Source organism: Rhamphochromis longiceps, linkage group LG14 (genome assembly GCF_057381845.1).
Source record: "Rhamphochromis longiceps isolate RC_006_pf linkage group LG14, R_longiceps_female_GT1.1, whole genome shotgun sequence".
NCBI lineage: Eukaryota > Metazoa > Chordata > Actinopteri > Cichliformes > Cichlidae > Rhamphochromis > Rhamphochromis longiceps.
Genome location: NC_140570.1, coordinates 2235471 through 2253932, shown reverse-complemented (window position 1 = coordinate 2253932; position 18462 = coordinate 2235471). Strand labels below are relative to the sequence as shown.

Below are 18462 nucleotides of genomic sequence, written 5' to 3'. Positions count from 1 at the left end.
CTGCCTACTTCCCGAAATAAGAAAAAACTCTTCTATGTGTGGAGCATCTATGTGCTTGCTTTTTGAAAAACCATGCAAACTCCACCACTGGTGTGAGTTGGTGGTATCGCCAACAAGACTCCCAGTATGTGAAATTGGTATGTTTGGGTTCCTGCGACATCATCATTGTAACTGACCAATCACAGCAGTTTAATCAGGGGTGTTGTAAAATCCTGGTTTCATGTGATGTCACCCTGTGTTTGTGTGTATTAAGCTATGCTAGCTGCTTGGTTAAACTGTACTGCTGTGCCATCTGCCGTGACTCACAGATGTCTCATTTTCACGCTGTTGCAGCAGATGAATAAAAATGACTGCACTGCTCGTCCATTATTACATCTCCACACCTTTACTGAGTGCGCATTAGGAATGTGATGCCAAGAAGTGTCACCAGCCACGGGCCCATTCGTCTACTAAAAGAGCTGTCATTAATATTTTACCTGTCCCCTCCCACATACACTGTTTGCTCCGTGGAGGTGACACTGTATTGGAATTTGTCCTCGCTAGAACAGCTGCTGGAACGCTTCCCTGCGTGCCGAACCCGACAGCGACATCTTTTCAGCGTTTCTAAAATACCGACACCTGGAGCTGAAGAGCACATATGCTGAGCTGCACATCCGTACACTCAAAACCACGCACTCGCCTGGAATACGCAGCCTATGTAATTCCATCGTCTGTGCATGCCCATCCCTCTGTGCTGTGTTTGTTTGGGTTGTATCTAGTTCCATTGCCATATGCTATCCGCAGCCATTGGTATCACACTCTGCGGCAGGCCCTCAGTAGCCTGCTGTTCTCAGGGCTCGGCTCCTCTTGTCCAAACAATGACTCCACTGACAAACACAAGCATTAGAGTTCATGATGAAAGTTTCAGAGCAGACACTTGCATATTGTTTTACTGATCCACTTTCCATGCGCTGTGCACCTCCATCACAGTAGCGCCAAGCACAAGGCTTCTTTTGAAATTGGTCTGCAGTTCTGCAAAAAGTGGCAAGCAGGGCAACAAAATGAGACAGTGCTTAAGTGCAATAAAACTCTTTCAAAGTTTGCAGGAAAACTAAAATTGTTGTTCCACTGCATCTTCCTCTAAACAAATTCATCTTCATTAGACCCGTCCACCTCTAATATGTGCCACTAAACGCTCCTAATGCAACATCTGAAAAAAAGCTGAAGCAAACATATCACACAAAGTCTGTTTCCACTTTAAAACAACACAAGTTCTGAATTTGATCAGTGCTGGTGGAATAAGGTCTGCAAACCAAAATATCGGCAGTGGCAGTCAGGAAAAGGTTACAGTTTGGGATGTCACGTGTTGGAAAGCTTGCTGTCACTGTGCTTACTGACAAAACTTAATTATAGCTTGTTTTGCCATCAATGTATTTAAGCGTCATTATTAGATTCCTATTAAATTTATTCTTCCTCGCTGTGGTTGCCATTTTTGCATAAAACACTGTGGGCATATGCATGCATGCACACAGCTTCTTGCCTGCACCTCGACCCTCTTTAAAATGAATTGCACGAATGTATGTCACACCACGCAGGAGTCAAAGTTCAACCCAGTTGTGTAAGTGCTCCTCGCCAACACACTTGCGCCTTGCTTGCACAGCACAATCAATAGAAAAGAATGGATTTCAGCAGCGTGTGCGACTTCCTTGATGGAGTAACCTCAGTCATCCTAGCTTGGCATTCTTCACTTGTGGCTGTAGCTCAGGCGGTAGAGCAGGTCATCTACTGATCAGAAAGTTGGTGGTTCGATTCCTGGCTTCCCCTAGTCTGCATGCCAAATATCCTTAGGCAAGATACTATCCCCAAAGTGCTCTCCGATGCATCCATCAGAGTATGACTGTGTGTCAATGTTACTTAGAAAGCACCTAGAAAAATGTGCTGGTGTGAATGGGTGAATGCACAAGTTGTGTAAAGCGCTTTGAGTGCTCAGAAGAGTAGAAAAGCGCTATATAAGAACCAGTCCATTTACCTGAAGAGTTGTGGAGAAATGTGCTCTTGCACCAAATGGCACATTTCAGCTTTGATAACGACATTAATTGGACGTATGGCAGGATGACATGAACCAGAGTATACTTAGTCATTGCCTAAACGACCTGCAGATATCGAAAATGAAGCCCAAGTTATTCATTCTGCCTACATGTATATGTGCTTACTGGTGCCAGTTTAAGTGACTGATGGAATCACCTGTGCAGGAGGTATATTTCTGTAACATATATGTCATATTCCCAGTATGAAGTTGTTCAAACCACAGTGTATAAACATTTATGCACTGAGTGTGTATTGGACTCTCTTGAGTCAAATGGTGTGTGCTTCAGTAGTGAGGTCATAGAGCTTGTTACCATGATACAGGCTGTCATAGTAACCTGATGTTATTGCCGTCGGTATTACAGGAACTCAGATGTTAGTTAAAATAAATGCGTAGTGTCGTCTCTAGTCTCGACGATCACTCTGCATCAATTCTTTTAAACTCTGAAGGATCATAAAGTAACTTTACCTACACGAGTGTTTTCAGCAGCCACCATGCAGTGATGGCAGCATTAGCCAAGTTAGCACTTTACCCTCTGCAGGTGGTTAGGATGACTCCACTAGTGCACACTTGAAGGATTTAAGGCAAATTGTTCAGTTCAGCACAAACACTTTTAAACTCCGTAGCAGGGCGAAGTTAATGGAGCAAACAGCAGCGTAGATCAATCCCGGGGCCATCCTGGGTCTCTAACCAGTGAAAAAGCAATCTGTGGCAAATTCTCATTTTTCTCCGAGGACTACAAGAGTCACAGAAAGGAAGTACGGAATCTGCAGTTTAAATTCCAGAAAACCAAATTTGTATTCCTGATGCGATTTTTGGATCCATTTACTTATTTCTCTTTTTAAATTGCAATTTTAAAAAAGTATTTCGAAGATGTGATTTTTAATTTTGTAGTTGAATTTCTTTTAAATAAAGTTTTTATGAAGTTTTTCAAGTTGAACTGTTTATTTATAGACTAATAGTGTATTGAGTAATAATAAATTACTTTGTTAATGTCTTAATAAGTAGATATCACTAAATAGAATTAATTAATATAATTGTAAAAGAATGTTTTATATTTTATTGCATACTTAATTCTTCATTTATAAAATTCTTTATATGGATGTTTGTGGGTCCGTGTAGACGTATAAAATAAGTGATGCCACTGATTCCTATGAGGAATTAGAGACTAACTGATTTAAACGTCAGTGTTGGCATTTATAACAGCTGATAAATGAAAATTAAGCTGTAAAGAAGAGACTGGAGAAACACCTTCATCAATGTTATTATTATTATTATTATTATTATTATTATTATTAATGTTGCTTAGTGTGTCGACCAGAGGACACTCTGCAACTGTGATAAACCCAACGACCAGCTGATCCAAACAGGGTTGTACAGATTATAAAGTAAAAAAATTATAAAGTAAAAACAAAAGTGAATTAATAACAACACGTACCTGTAGCAAATGTTAGCTAATGTAGGCTAATGATAGCAAATGGGACGTATGTTTATGTGTCGTGTATCTGAAAAAACAAATTTAATATACGAATATTGGACTTTTACATCATGAAAAATCAGTATTGACATCAGTTTTAAACCAGTCAGGCTTTATGTCGAGTGACAGTATACTGAGAATGTTGAAGTAATACAGTAAAGCTAGTAAGTGCACAAGTCCTGTGATGGAGCGGTATCCTGTTCAGGGTAGCCAGCCTCGGGACCAATGACAGCTGGGATAGATTGGAATTTTTTCACTGGTTAAATTATGTTCTGTTAATTTGAATTGTTCTCAGACTCTTCCTGCAGTAAGCTCTCAAACTGCTGGTGATTGTTGTGCCCAAAGGCAGCTTGCTGCCCGCCATTGATTGAACTAGCGAGGATCCTTTGTATGGGGAGGAGAGTGGGCGGAGAGGGGAGCAGTTTTGGAACCATATTGTCCGTATGTGCAGACACGTGAGTACGCTACATGTCTGAGTCGGGTGGCTTTGCGTCGGCCTTGGGTAATTTCAGACGGCGGTACAAACTAAATGAGACGGACGTGTCCCTCCCGTTGACTTATTTATTTTGACTTTCTGAAGATATGATTGGCATTGCTGCTATTTTTGACTCCCATCAAAGGCTTTTTAAAAAATCTTTGGCAACTCTGATTGTCCCGAAGCCAACCTGTAATCATTTAATGCACTGTACTTCTGTAGAGAGAAAGAGACACTCTTTCACGCTGCTGTCCTAGAAATTCTCTTTTAACTGCTGCTGTGTATTCTGTTTGAAGCCTCCGTTTGACAGCTTCATTTGTGAAGCGTCTCAATTAGGCAGAATATTTCTGCCGACATATCTCGACGCCCAGACTGTCTTACTCGAACATGAAAGCCCAGGCTTAAGGAAGTCATCACACACCTCAGCAGACACACACACACACACACACACACACACACACACACACACACACACACACACACACACACACACACACACTAAAAATAGAGGCAGCTATCCTACTAACGCTGGTTAATACTCCTCACCCCAGACAGTCAGATTTGCATATCTTTAATGTGCTTTTTTCTCCTCTGCTTTCCTTTTCTAGTTTCTCCTATTTCTCTCTGTCTTATGTGAGTCAGTCTGGCCTTTTATAGGAATTCTCAGGAGGGCTTGCAGTGCATGTTGGGAAGGAGCATTTTGTATCAGAAAAGCAAGAAAAAAGCAGGCTGAAAAGATTTCAACAATTGCGGTAATTAGAGATTTTTGGAAAGCCGAGACACCCCATCGCCACCGACCCCACCTCTTCCTCGCACTTTCACTCAGTCCTTCTCTCTGAGGCCTTTCAGGCCACTGTAATGGTCTCCATCTGGTCTGTGAGGGAGGGGGAAGGAAAGGTATTGAGTCTCTGGGCTGTATAGGACGACCATCTGGGCTGGGCCACTCCCGTGGCTCTGGGACTGCCTCTCAGCTGCACCGACCGACCAGCAGACACTGGTCCCGGCTACATGCCGTAACCCCGGCAGTAACAATGGCAACAATAGGTCCCGGCCCCATTTATTCCATTAAGCCCATGTGAGTCTTCCAATAAATAGTAAGCATTGCAATCTGCTAGTGGGCTGTCACTCTGCTGCCTGCAGTTAGCATATGCTATACTGATGAAAACATGGCAGTGCAGAGCCAGCTGGGATCCTTCCAGTATACAGTGTGTTTATCAAACTCCGGGGACCCATTTGTCCTCTTCCTCCAAGGCCTCGTTCTAGGAGTAAGGCAGCTTTCAAATTCAAGCATAACCCTAACATTACCACCGTAGTTAATGCCGATTGTTAGCGGCTGCAGCCTGCAAGGCTCGGTTCGGGAGAAACGAGCCCGACTTGTAGAAGGAACAGAATTCCAACTGTTGCATATTTGTCAGTGGTCGTGTTCTTGTAGTTTTTCAATGAAAAGAAATAATGCAAAAATATTTCAAGTCTTTCTTTAGGCAATGAAACGATGCGTCCAAACACCAAAACCAATCCAGTTTGCATATCCTGCTACGCGAAGTGACTCCGGAGTGACGTCGCCTATTTTTGCACAAAACCACTGAAGGCGCCAGGTGACTTTTTTTTTTTTTTTTAAGTCTAGCGTTGTTGTCAGTAGGACATCCTCGTCATAGACGTTTTTTCAAAGTCAAACTTTTTTTATAATGCTTCTATGTGTAAAGGCTCCGTTTTCACATGTTTGCAGAGGGTGGAGGGCAGGTGAAGGAGGGCGGAGTGATTGTTGGACATCTCCAATATGGTGCCACCTCCTGAGCTAAAACGTAGCTTTTATTTTTCACCAGTGATAAATAAAAGCAAAGTTTTGCAGAAACAAATACAATACAATACAACTTTATTTATATAGCACATTTAAAAACCAAAGTGCTTCTCAATAGTACAATAAATTAAAATTAAATTACATATAGCAAAGTACAAAATACACTGACAGGTGGAAGGCACTAATTAACCAGTAAGCTAAATCAATAAGTATCAGAACATAATTTAAGAATTAAATCAATTCATACACATAAATATCAACTGGAAGGTTATTCCAGCGGTACAATAATATAAATCAAAATTACATAGAGGTGCGGTTGCAAAGTGCAAACACTAACTATCCGAAAATGCTGGGTTAAATAAATATGTTTTCAATCGCGACTGAAAAGATTGGATAGATTCAGATGCACGAATAGCAGCTGGAAGGTTGAGGTTGGGTGTGGCTAAAGCAAAGGCACGGCCACCTCTGGTCTTCAGCTGGTAAATGGTAAATAGCCTTTATTTGTATAGCGCTTTACTAGTCCCTAAGGACCCTAAAGCGCTTTACACATCCAGTCATCCACACACTGGTGATGGCAGCTACATTGTAGCCACAGCCACCCTGGGGCGCACTGACAGAGACGAGGCTGCCGGACACTGGCGCCACCGGGCCCTCTGACCACCACCAGTAGGCAACGGGTGAAGTGTCTTGCCCAAGGACTCAACGACCGAGACTGTCCTAGCCGGGGCTCAAACCGGCAACCTTCCGATTACAAGACGATCTGCCAACTATTGAGCTACGATCACCCACTGGGACCTAGGTTGCACCAAGAGGAATTGGTCCGATGATTTTAGCGTTCTCCTAGGGGTATACAGGCTGAGGAGTGCAATAAGGTAGCTAGGCACAATATTGTTTATGATTTTAAAAGTAAGCAATAAAATGTTAAAAACAATACGGTGTTTGATGGGAAGCCAATGTAGGTTGGCAAGAAGTGGAGTGATAGAATCAAACCTTCCAGTTCACGTTAAGAGGCGTGCCGCAGCCTTTTGCACGAGCTGCAGTCTATGAAGAAGGACAGATTGGAGGCTGAAGTAACGGGGGTTGCAGTAGTGTAATCTAGGAGTAACAAAGGCATGGATACGTTTTTCAAGATCCTTGCGCGGTATGTAAGGCTTAGCCTTAGAGATTTGACTTAGTTGGTAAAAACTAGATTTTTCTACGGAGGACACTTGTTTATCAAGCTTAAAAGAACTGTCCAGGAAAACACCTAAGTTGCTTACAGTATCAGAGAGGGAATTAGCAAGGGGCAGTGACTTCCCCAACCAGACAGTACAGTCTAGCATTTGGTGGTGTTCACGAGTACTCCACCTGTGACTGGAGCTTATATGCATATCTTTTCCACAAAGTAATTGCAAACTTTAAGTTAATATTTAGCATATTTTAAACCCTGTGATGCATCTGTTTTCCTACACTGTCACTAACACCTTTTCAATATGTGCTGTGCTGTTGTCTTAACATTGCAAGATTCCCTCACCGTTAGCCATCTGACCACTGTTTCATCACATTCAGTTTTTCTCCAGATGCACACAAATGAAATATTGAAATATCTTATAAAATTATAAAGATATCATCATTTTAACATGACTCTTGTTTGTGGTTTGTTTTTTAGTAAGAAATAAAAAAGAACTGCACTGCTTTACCTAAGATGAAACTGCAGTTTGACACAAATACAAACACGTGCCTGATCTATACTGGGATGGGACTTTATTATAATATATGGTAAATGCTTAACCAGACCACTTAAAGGATGTTGAAGCAAACACAAAACAGAATTTAAGACCCTGAACCGCTGTTGTTTATTTATTAAATAACTGTGCAGTCGAAACGTCTTCTAATCTAAACACAGCTTGACTTCCTTAAGAGCCCTCCAACTATAAACAGTCCGTCCTGTTAGAGCTGACTGTATGTAGTATATTTATTCTTCCCAATTTAAATAAAGTTTCCTGCCGACTGGACGGTCATAAGCAAATAATTTCAACGGAAGCTGCATGTTGGCATGTGGAGCAGCAGGTATCATCGGATTCATTCCTAAACATGCCCTGTTTACATTCTGGAGAGACGGGAGTTATTGGAGTGTGGTCCCGCCCATGAAGGGAAGCGCCAAAACCACAAACTAAGAATCTCTTCCTGTCATTACTTCAATCTCACCTGAAATATATTTCACCATAATAACTAATCAGTGCTTAAATGAAAAAAACCCACTATAAAATACCACCAACAGCACTTACGCTGCACTAAACTAATGTGAAATAGGCTGTCTAAGGGTCTTTGAACCTTCTGGCCTGTGGTTCATCGTTGTGGAAGCTGAAACCAGAATATGTTAAAGACACGGCGTGCAGCGGTTTTTCTATAAGAGGAAAATAACATCAAATTCGTCAGGGAAGCTAAAGACTGCTGAGCAGACAGTATCTACACCCTCAAGTCACTGTGCATGGTTATTGTAGACTAGTAGAACACTTAGACCTCAAAATTCAAAGGAACTTTTTTAAAGGTTGTAGTATTCTTTGGCATCAGGTTTTCAGTCTTACTAATCATTTGTAGAAGTTACATCCAGTGGCTTTAGTAGTAGCTACTAGCTTTCACCACGCACAAGTACTGAAGTAGACATAAAAAAGCTACGTATGTATAATAGGACTGTCACCATTACGTCCACTATCAAAATCATCGACGACTAATTTAATAGTCGACGCGTCGTTTGAAGCTTTGTAAGATCCCAAAAGACGTAGGAATAAGTAGCAGGATTTAAGAGTGTAATAACGGACTGAAACAGAAGATGGCAGCATTGCATGTACAAGGATGCCAGCTGCCGTTAAACACCAAAGAAGAAGCTGTGTCCGGTATCGAAGCTGTGTCCAAATTCTGAGGCCGCATCCTTTGGAGGCTGCATTTGTAGGCCGATTACGTCACGAGGACTGTCCAATTTCGAAGACTCCTCCAAATGTGGCCCACAAATGCGTCCTTCATTTCCCCAGATTTGAAGGATGGGTCGGGTGTATCCTTCGTGGCCCAACCTATCCCAGAATTCATAGCGCTGCCCAGCTCAGTTTCCAACACTGGCGGCAGCTACTTGGTTTTAATATTACTCTTATTAATCTTTCTGGGTCACAAAATAAACTTTTAAGATATTTTCAGGCGAGGGTGTAGCTGTGTGAACTTCTGTGTGAACTATCTGCTCGGATTATTAAGACACCACATATTTGTAAAAGCGCGCCGACGTTTTCAGAGACGTCTGTTACCCACCCGCTCGATAGCTAGCCGGGAGGTCAAGGGTCACTAGAGCCGTCGAGAACAGTGAACTCCCGGCTTTTCACAGCAGCAGAAAAAATATGTAAATACAATATGTAAATACACAAAAATGGAACAAATTCAGACCTTTGAATGCAGCAGAAGCCTTTTGACAGTGAAAATGATCAGATTGTGAAATGTGTTAAATATCTACATGCATTCAAATTGCTCGGTGATCATTTTAAGGTCAGTTTCTCTATAAATAAGTGGTTTAGGGAAAATTAAGGAATGGGTAGTTAATCATGAAAAAATTCCCCATGCTATATAAAAATGGAGTGTGCGTCATGATATGCTGATTTACTTCAGCTGTTCACTCTGTCCAGTAGTACGTCAGTACTGTCAGTAGTACTGTGATGCTGGCTGTTAAGCAGAAGCAGAGACCAGTCTGCACTAAGATAAGTGTTGCACCATAACAAACTCATATTTTTGCTGAAAGCTGAAATGTTTGACATTGTCGCAGTAAGCCTTACTGGTTCTTGTTTCACTCGAGCCGAGGCAATTGATACATGGCATTCAAAGCCCTGAAACCTATATTTTCCCTCCAATTTGTCTCCGATTTGTTATTTCAGACTGCAGCTCAAGGCCGACTGAGCACATTAAGTGCGAGCCCTGGCAGCTGAGTGATCGTGTAGCTTCCTTTAGCCTCTTCTAACAGGCTGATTTTGTGCAGGATCTTTAATGGAAATCAGGAGCATGGAGTTTGTTTGCTGCTGTGATAAAGTTGGGTGGGGAAAAGGGTGGATTGGGCGGTAGAAGATGCTTCCATGTAAAAATACCATTAGTATCCATTGTAGCAGCAGTAAATAGGGTATTCCACATGTCCTTCTTTCCAGGAACGGGTTCAAGCTTCTCTGATGCTAAGGTGCATTGAAAAGTGGCTTACAGCTGTGCAGCAACTGAGGACAGTTGGCAGAGCTTTGCATTGGGCAGTTCAGTGGCTAGAAGGGTATGAAGTCATGTGGAATGGCTAAGCATCAGAGACCATGTCGCTGATCAAAAACTTCACCTTTACATGTAGATACAGTATCCTGATGATTTTGACTTTTATTTTGACTCTTTTGTATATTTTATCAGCCAGCCTGCTCTGTCGCACATCATCAGAGGTTTGGTTGGATTGAACTCCCACCTGTACACAGAAATATCTAAAGGTATATTGGCACACCGACTGCTGCGTTGCATCGATATAAAACATACCTGACACGAGATATACTTTTGTGTGAGCTGAATACTCACATACGAGCAATAACCTCTGTGCGAATCAGTGGCCTCCACCCGGTTTGTCATCGATTCCCCTCGTCTGCAGTCTGTCTTTGCCTTTGGCCTCTGTCTGCGGTCTGCCTGTCTGTCACCCCTGACTTTCCCTTTCTGTCTCCCAACAGTCATCCAAGCTATACAGCAGCTCAGCCAGTGGAAGAACGCTGGGCGTGTTGCCAGCTATCCAGGGCGCCAGTTGGGCAGTCCATCAGTAGCATTAAAGACATGTTATCCACCCGAGTGTATCCGTCTGGCTTAGAGCCCTTATCCCCCTGTCCGAGTGCCCCCCAGCCCCATACTTCCTCTGTAGTCACCGAGGGGCCCTGCGTAAAGTGCAAAGTACCCTTCTTGCTTTATCAGCATGGTACCCAGGCATTCGGCTTGCTGCTTTGGGTCTCTTAAAACACGTACACAAATAAATGAGGAGGCTGCTGGAAATAACTACTTTCTCATCTCCAGCCAAGCTGCCCTGCTGGTCAGGTCATTGTCTTTAAAGGGAAAGGGGAACAGAGAAAGCATGCCACTGCTGACCTCCACTCGATGCTTTCTTAAAGAATACAAAGTCAGCAAAGTTCATTTAGCTCTCTTGAAATATAAAATAGACGAGTGGTTCTACAGGCGCTTAAAAGGACTGTTTGTTTCCTGTTATACTTGGTTCAATAATGGACCGAGCATTATTTTTAGCTGTGATGGGAAAAAAAAAGACTGTTTCTGTTTTGATCCTGAATATACAGGATTTGTACTGCGTCTTGTCCTCATTCTATCTGCTTTAATATGTATAATGGCCACTGCTTTGTGGCACTCTTATTATTAGTGCTGTCACTTCAAGGGGCAGCTCCGAAGCAAGTTTAGCAACGTTAGGTGAGAAAAAACTTCATTTCTGGCCTTTAACCCAAATCGAAGAGTGGCGTGACATTCAAACTAAACGTTGTCTAATGGGGGAAAAGGAGAGCTGGTGTTCGCAGCAAAGTTCTCTGTTGCCTCACCGAGGCACCGAGTAGTTTTTATCATTCATGTCAGGAAAAGGCCAGCCAACTTTCACAGAGAATCAAATGGAAAAACACGGTATGTGGACATCATTGTCACAGCGAGTGTGCAAAATATAACCCAAAGATTTCTCTTACACACTTTTCTGTAGTTGTGCCAAGAATCCAAGGCAAGCAAACATCCTGGAAACCCTCGACAGTAGCCTCAGAGCAAGGCTTGCTGCAAACAAGTTCTGGATGTAGAGCGGTCACTCGCCAATGCTAATTTACACAATGCAACTGAAAACAGAAACTCTAATGCGACCCAAAAAGACCCGAGAAAACATGTCTGTAAAGTCCAAAACCACTGATGGATGGGCAGCTGTCAGCAATATTGGTTTTCACTTCCCTGATGTAATCGTTTGTTCATGAAAGTTTCATGTTCGTGAACGTTAAACAGACCCGGTGGAAAGATTTATTTTCATGCCATTATAGTTTGAAGTAGCCTCTATTGGTCGACAAGGAAAGTGTTGCTGCAGCCATCAAGGGAAACACTAATGGATGGATGTGCAACTAATGTATGCGGAGGAAAACCCAGAAGAATAAATGCTTTCTGTGCGGATGTTCATGGGCACTCTGCCAAAGCCGCCCAAAGCCAGGTCATAGTGCTGATGACATTTTACACTATTAAATAAATTTGCCTGAACAAGCTGAAACAGTATGCAGACCCAGGCAGCAGGCATTGCGTTTGACATTGCCCGTTGATGTTTTTCTTGTTAGTTGAGTCGTAGGTCTCAGTGACTTTGGCCTACAGACCAGTGGTTTAACCCCTGGCAACCAACAGAAATGTCTTTTTCCCAACTGGCTGGTGAAGGCTGCTGGGCCAAGTAGGTTGCAAAGACCTCCTTTTGATTGCTTTGGTCATTAGCATATTATAGGTGTTTCCTATAGTTTGCGTGGAAATTGCCAAATTATCTGCTTTGTAAAAGTGGCACCTTTAGAAACAAGCTGGTTTTAGCACACGGCACAACTTTTACTTTAAAGGTGAAGTCAGTTTCTGGTTTGCGTTGCACTCTACAATATCACAGTTTCTTAGCAAGCAGCTTACAAGTGTTTGCAGACCGCTCACCGTCTTTCAAGTCTGTGGACAATTGCTGCAATCTGCCAGCAACCAAAGGAAGTGCATGGAGTTTTTGTTTCAGCACTCTGTAATCAGTGGTTACCAGTCTGTGTTACAGGGGCTTAGCAACAGGTTAGGAAATACTCGTTTTTCCCTAGTATCTGATGGCAACCCATCTCTACGCCTGTGTGACCGAGACGTTAATGCTTTCAGTAGACGACTGGGAACTCAACTTATTTGTAGAACACTGGAAAGCTCATTTTAATTGCACACACGGTTAGTACACCGCTTACCCAGCTTCTCTAATTTGTGAATAAAAGCTCGGCCGTACATTATCGACCTCTCTCATTCTCCCCATAATAAATCTGAAATGCAGTCTTCATCATACACTTGACTGTGTGGCCTGCAGCAGCTGTAGAAAGAAGAGCAGAGTCTGTTTGCAGCTTTATTGAGGAATTTCTCAAGGTGTCATTAAGGGAGGCGGCTGAATGAACTCTGATGAAAGGCTGACTCGGAGTCTTTTGAACCTGTCGAGAATTGATCGAGGCATCGGTGAGCTAAGTGAATGTTGTGCTGGAGCTCACTACACCAATTGAAGGTCAAGTGCTTCCAAAACATCAGAAAGGAATTTTAATCAAAGGATCTCCTTTGGCTTTCACACGCATCTGAAATGATGTTCTACTTCTTACGTTTGTCTTTGTCATTAAGAAAATCTCAGGTTTTCCTTTATTATGGATATGAGTTGGTACAGTTAGTTTCTAACATTAGAATGAATTGGGATGTGAAAGATGGCAGTGGGAGAAAATTACATTTTTTGTGCTCAGCTTCTGCCATTGTTTCTGTTCACAGGAGTGTCCGTGGAAGAACTCGCTCCTGAAGGCCTGTGAGAGGACACACAAAAGGTCAGCCAGTCACATTCACTGTACTGAATGGCTGCAAATCTGTTTGGCTTTTTATCTCAGTCTCCTTTCTCTTTTGACGTGACACTTGTGGCGTTCCCGACAGCTCGCACGTGATCCACAGACATGTAGGCATTCAATCCTGGAAGTGCAGTAGTCATAGATTTTGAATACAGGTTCATGCAAACATGTGAAAATCAATGGTTTTCTCACTTCGGCTAAACTGCCCACATTTCTTTTCAGCTCTTTGCAGTTAGAGGACGGTGTATACAGAGTTAAATCTGTCTTTTCTTTGCTCTGACTCATTCTACATGAAAAACACGCACAATAAAGGGCTAATTTTAAGCATAGACATTCGGTTGTCCTACCCAGAATACGTCTCAACCAACACCTGGTAACACTTGACAAAAATTGGGGAAACGAGCAGAGTTTGTGCTTTCCTCTGAATCACACAGAATAACAGGGTGCAATGAAAAGAAAAAGCGTAGTCGCTGGGACGTTTTTATCTGTTATTGCTTTACTCATTACCAAATTTACCTTGTAAATTATTTTTTTAAATGGAGTCCAGATTTTACAGCAAAGCAACATCAAACTGGAATTCACTCAGCTAATATTACTAATATTACAGATTTGTAAATTACACCACGAGAAGGTCCGAGCTCTTTTGTATTTGTTCATCTTGTTTTCACAAAAGAGCCACTGAGAAAATCAACCAGTCCAGCTCTGCAATGCAAAGGCTTACCTTTAGTTATTTTCTTAACGTTGTCGGAGTCGCAACCTTCAGAAGCGTTTTGCATTTTGTTCTTTGCAGAGAATTCAGAGTTTTGTAGACTTACGAAATTGTAACTGATGAGCCGAGATGTTTGAAAAAATGGCATCTTTATTTGCAATTGGTGTGAAATATTCCAAACTTTTTATTTAATCTGCCCTCAAGAAGCAGAGAAAGTCCATGATACTGCTGGGAAGCATTCATGTAACAAAGTGTTTTGCAGGTTACCTCTGTGGTGGCCATTGCAGCTCTTTTATAGGCCAGTCTGTATTGAGAAGGCGTGGTCTTCAGAGTATTTAAAGGGAGCAGGAAATGGATTGGGGGCCATTTTGAGAAGTTGCTGTCTGTATGTGCACGATGTTGGCAAGAGACAGTAAACCAATTACTTCAGTTAAGATAGAGTGAAGTCTGATGTTTCCCTTACCGCGCCTCTCTGCGTAACAGATACAAACAAAGTGTACCAATTCCCTGTGACCTGGTGTGTCCAAAGATGCTATACTGCACAACGTTTTACCTCAACAAATAGGATTCATGGAGAGAACGCAAAGAAGTGTTCATGTGTGATGAAGGGCACTAACAGAACATACAGCCGTAATCTTCAAAAACAAAAAGGGTTTTTTTTATACCCCCAAAAAGACAAAATTATTACAAAAATGACAAAAACAAGCTGTTTTAAGAACCAGGTGAGCCCATAAAAGAGGTCAACTTAACAAAACACAACTCAGCGAACTGACCTGCAAGCGAATGAACCATGTGTACACCAAAGGTGAAAACCACAGAGATGATAGCGAACCATAATTTGAGAAGAACCCCGTTCCCCCCTGCGTGGTCACAGCAGATGGTTCAGTCCATTTTATTGGCCTCTGCATTTATCCTCAGCCTCCGCTTTCACCCGAACCAGAAAGGACTGGAGCGGCAGCCAGCTAACTCAGAAAGAATAATTAATATATCATATCCCCATGTCACTATAGCACACAATACAAAACAGACTCTATGCCATCATTTGGGCTGAAGCTTACTGCTGTCATGTGTTACAAACCAACTCAAATGTTTGAATTGGTTAACTTATAATCACTGAAGCTTCACAGCACAAAGTAAAAGTAAGACAGAAAGGTAAACATGTGACCCAAATGTTTTAGTTGTGTGATTTTAATATTATTGGCAATTAATAATGTTATAAATCATTTTAAATAAAAATATTATTTTTCTTAAGAACTTTATTTTAAAGAAATCATAACTCACTGTTGTTTTGCTTCTGTAGCCTAACTAGACCTGCTGTTGATTATTGCAGACTCATGTTAACAGTTTTTAACTGTGAAACAGATGGTTGTTTTCTGTTTTAAACGTTGGCTGGTAGAAGTGAAACAGTGAATCTAAATTTCAGAAAAATATCTGATTTATTTTGAGCAGCTTAGAAAAACGATGACAAAAAGTAAATTAAAAAGCCCGATGATTGGTCAAATGAACGCGGATGACAGAGTCTTTGCTGATTCTGATTCTGATATCAGGTCATGCAGACTAGTTTAAATCTAGATAGGCGGGATTTTCTTTTTATTACATAAATGTTACTATTTATTGTGTAAAATATATATTTTCCTTCATTTTTTGTCAGTACCTAATAGAATGCAGTACATTACTACTGCTGGAAGGTGGCAGTCATGCACCTGAAACCTGTTTGCTGACCACCTTTAACAAACAAAAATAGATGAGGGCACCACGAACTACCAGGTGTCAGACCGGGATTATATGTTACCATATAAACAGCTAATAAAAGCTTTTGTATGGAAGTTCTTAGCATAATTAACGAAAATGAATCTAATGTCTACTGTGCCGGTAAAGCTAGCATCTCAGAGGTCTATCACACCTGTGTGGACTCATAGTAGCAGTTAAATAATTAAATAATCTGATTTTTAATTTTTTTTTCTGTGCCTAAAAGTCTTGTAAACACATTGGTGGCAGAAAATACAGGAATAATTTGAAAAAGCCAAAAACTATTTTTATTTCCAGCTACATGCTGTCCGGCTGGTGAAGACGTAAACCTGACAACATTGTGTCCCCTACATAGTGTTTCTTACATAGACCCTTTTCTATCGGAGATGTGTTCGGCAACATTACTCCTTCATCCTGTCTATTTAAATACCCTCCAAGTGATACAGCTTTTGCTGCAGCAGATTCACAGGAAGTAATCGCTGGCTTACAGTTAGACATCTTGAAGTTTGCCTGTCTTACTAATACATTTTGAAACCTTGTTGTGTAGTGTTAAATTCCGGTTCTTTTGGATTCTTTAGGGCCAAGAAAGACACGGCTCAAAAGTGGTCTTTTTACTTTAAAAAATGATCTTTATTTTACGTCTACGTCACACCACACTTTAAGTTTCGATCAAACAGCTTAGTTGGTTTCACTTTCTAGCTGCAAAAGCATGCAGTTTCCCATCAGCACTTTTTGGCACAGAGTGTACTCAGAGTTAGGCCTTTCTTATATAAAGCAATGTGATCAGCATATTAACATTTAAGATGATAAATTTAAACCTCAACAGGAGTTAGTCAGTCATTGCCCGTACCATCAGCATGATTCACTGCATCATTGATTTTTCAGCTGCATCATTACAAGCAGATACAACCTCAGCATCAGTGCCAGTGGTGAGGCCTACAGACTCTGTAATATCAACATTTGGCTGTAAGTTTGGTTAAAGCTGTCCGAGGGAAGTTCAACTTAATCTGGTTGTACAGTAAGGTAAAGTCAGTACTTTCAGTCCCGCAGCACAAGTTCTTTGTGACCTATGTACATATGCTAATGCCCAGATATTAGGCTTCAAACTTCTGTTGGTCAGTATTATTGTAGAACAAAACCAGCATGATTGTTGTGAGGGCTTAGAATAGAATAGAATAGAATAGAATAGAATAGCCCTTTATTGTCATTGTCCATATACAATTGTCAGCGTTCCACACCAAATGTGTGAATAAAATATAAATAGTGGACAGCAGGAATGAAAAGTAAACAGGAGAAATATACAAAAGAAGAGAATGGCACGCATTCGAGAACAGGCTGCAAAGAAAAGCCTTGGTCTGAGTCCGTGTGTGAGCTGAGTGATGAGGGTTACTTAGTGCCTACTTTCAGTGCCGAGTCAGGAAGTGCCACATCGTCAATATAAAATTTAAGGTTTAATTAGAGGGTGTATATAGTGTTGACCTGAAACATGAATGCAGGAATATCATAATTCTCATGGCTAGCAGGGCTCAGCTACTCTGGTATTACTTGGAAATCTGAATGCAGAAACGTTCCTTTCACCCTTGCAGTATGACATCAATAAACACTGTCCATGATAATCAACTCTTATTGATTATAGCATCTTATGTAAGATATGCTCCTCACTGGCTAACTGAGGAAAACTGGACTTAAGACGATATTAATACAAAGTATGTTTTAGTCTCTGAGATGTCATCCAATGAGAGAGCAGTATCCCCACAGTAAGATCCACACTTGACTCCTTCCATGCACGGGTGGAAATCCTTCTCTTTAGGCTTAATGAGACTTAACTAACATCACTGTAAAAAACAAAAATGCAATATAAAAGTATTGTATTTTATCCTGTCTCAGAGTGACGCTGAAAAACTAGTTCATGCATTTATTACTTCCAGGCTGGACGACTGTAATTCATTATTATCAGGATGTCCTAAAAACTCCCTGAAAAGCCTTCAGCTAATCCAAAATGCTGCAGCAAGAGTCCTGACAGGGACTAGAAAGAGAGAGCAGATTTCTCCTGTTTTGGCTTCCTGTTAAATCCAGAATTCAAAATCCTGCTCCTCACATACAAGGTCTTAAATAATCAGGCCCCATCTTATCTTAATGACCTTGTAGTACCATATCACCCTATTAGAGCACTTCGCTCTCGCTCTGCAGGCCTACTTGTTGTTCCTAGAGTATTTAAAAGTAGAATGGGAGGCAGAGCCTTCAGTTTTCAGGCCCCTCTTCTGTGGAACCAGCTTCCAGTTTAGATTCAGGAGACAGACACTATCTCTACTTTCAAGATTAGGCTTCAAACTTTCCTTTTTGCTAAAGCATATAGTTAGGGCTGGACCAGGTGACCCTGAATCCTCCCTTAGTTATGCTGCAATAGACGTAGGCTGCCGGGGATTCCCATGATGCATTGAGTTTTTCCTTTCCAGTCACCTTTCTCACTCACTATGTGTTAACAGACCTCTCTGCATTGAATCATATCTGTTATTAACCTCTGTCTCTCTTTCACAGCATGTCTTTTATCCCAACCAATCACAGCAGATGGCCCCGCCCCTCCCTGAGCCTGGTTCTGCTGGAGG

The 18462-nt window shown here is 41.5% G+C and overlaps 1 protein-coding gene across 3 annotated transcripts in view; it reads left to right on the top strand.

Annotated features, from left to right (window-relative positions):
• LOC146653395 (uncharacterized) overlaps window positions 1–18462 on the top strand; it is a 118606-nt gene that overhangs the window by 70222 nt on the left and 29922 nt on the right. For all 3 annotated transcript variants that reach the window (XR_014907265.1, XR_014907264.1, XR_014907263.1), the window contains exon 3: window positions 13328–13380. The gene's annotated coding sequence lies outside the window, so the exon portion shown is untranslated. The remainder of the gene's footprint in view (window positions 1–13327; window positions 13381–18462) is intronic.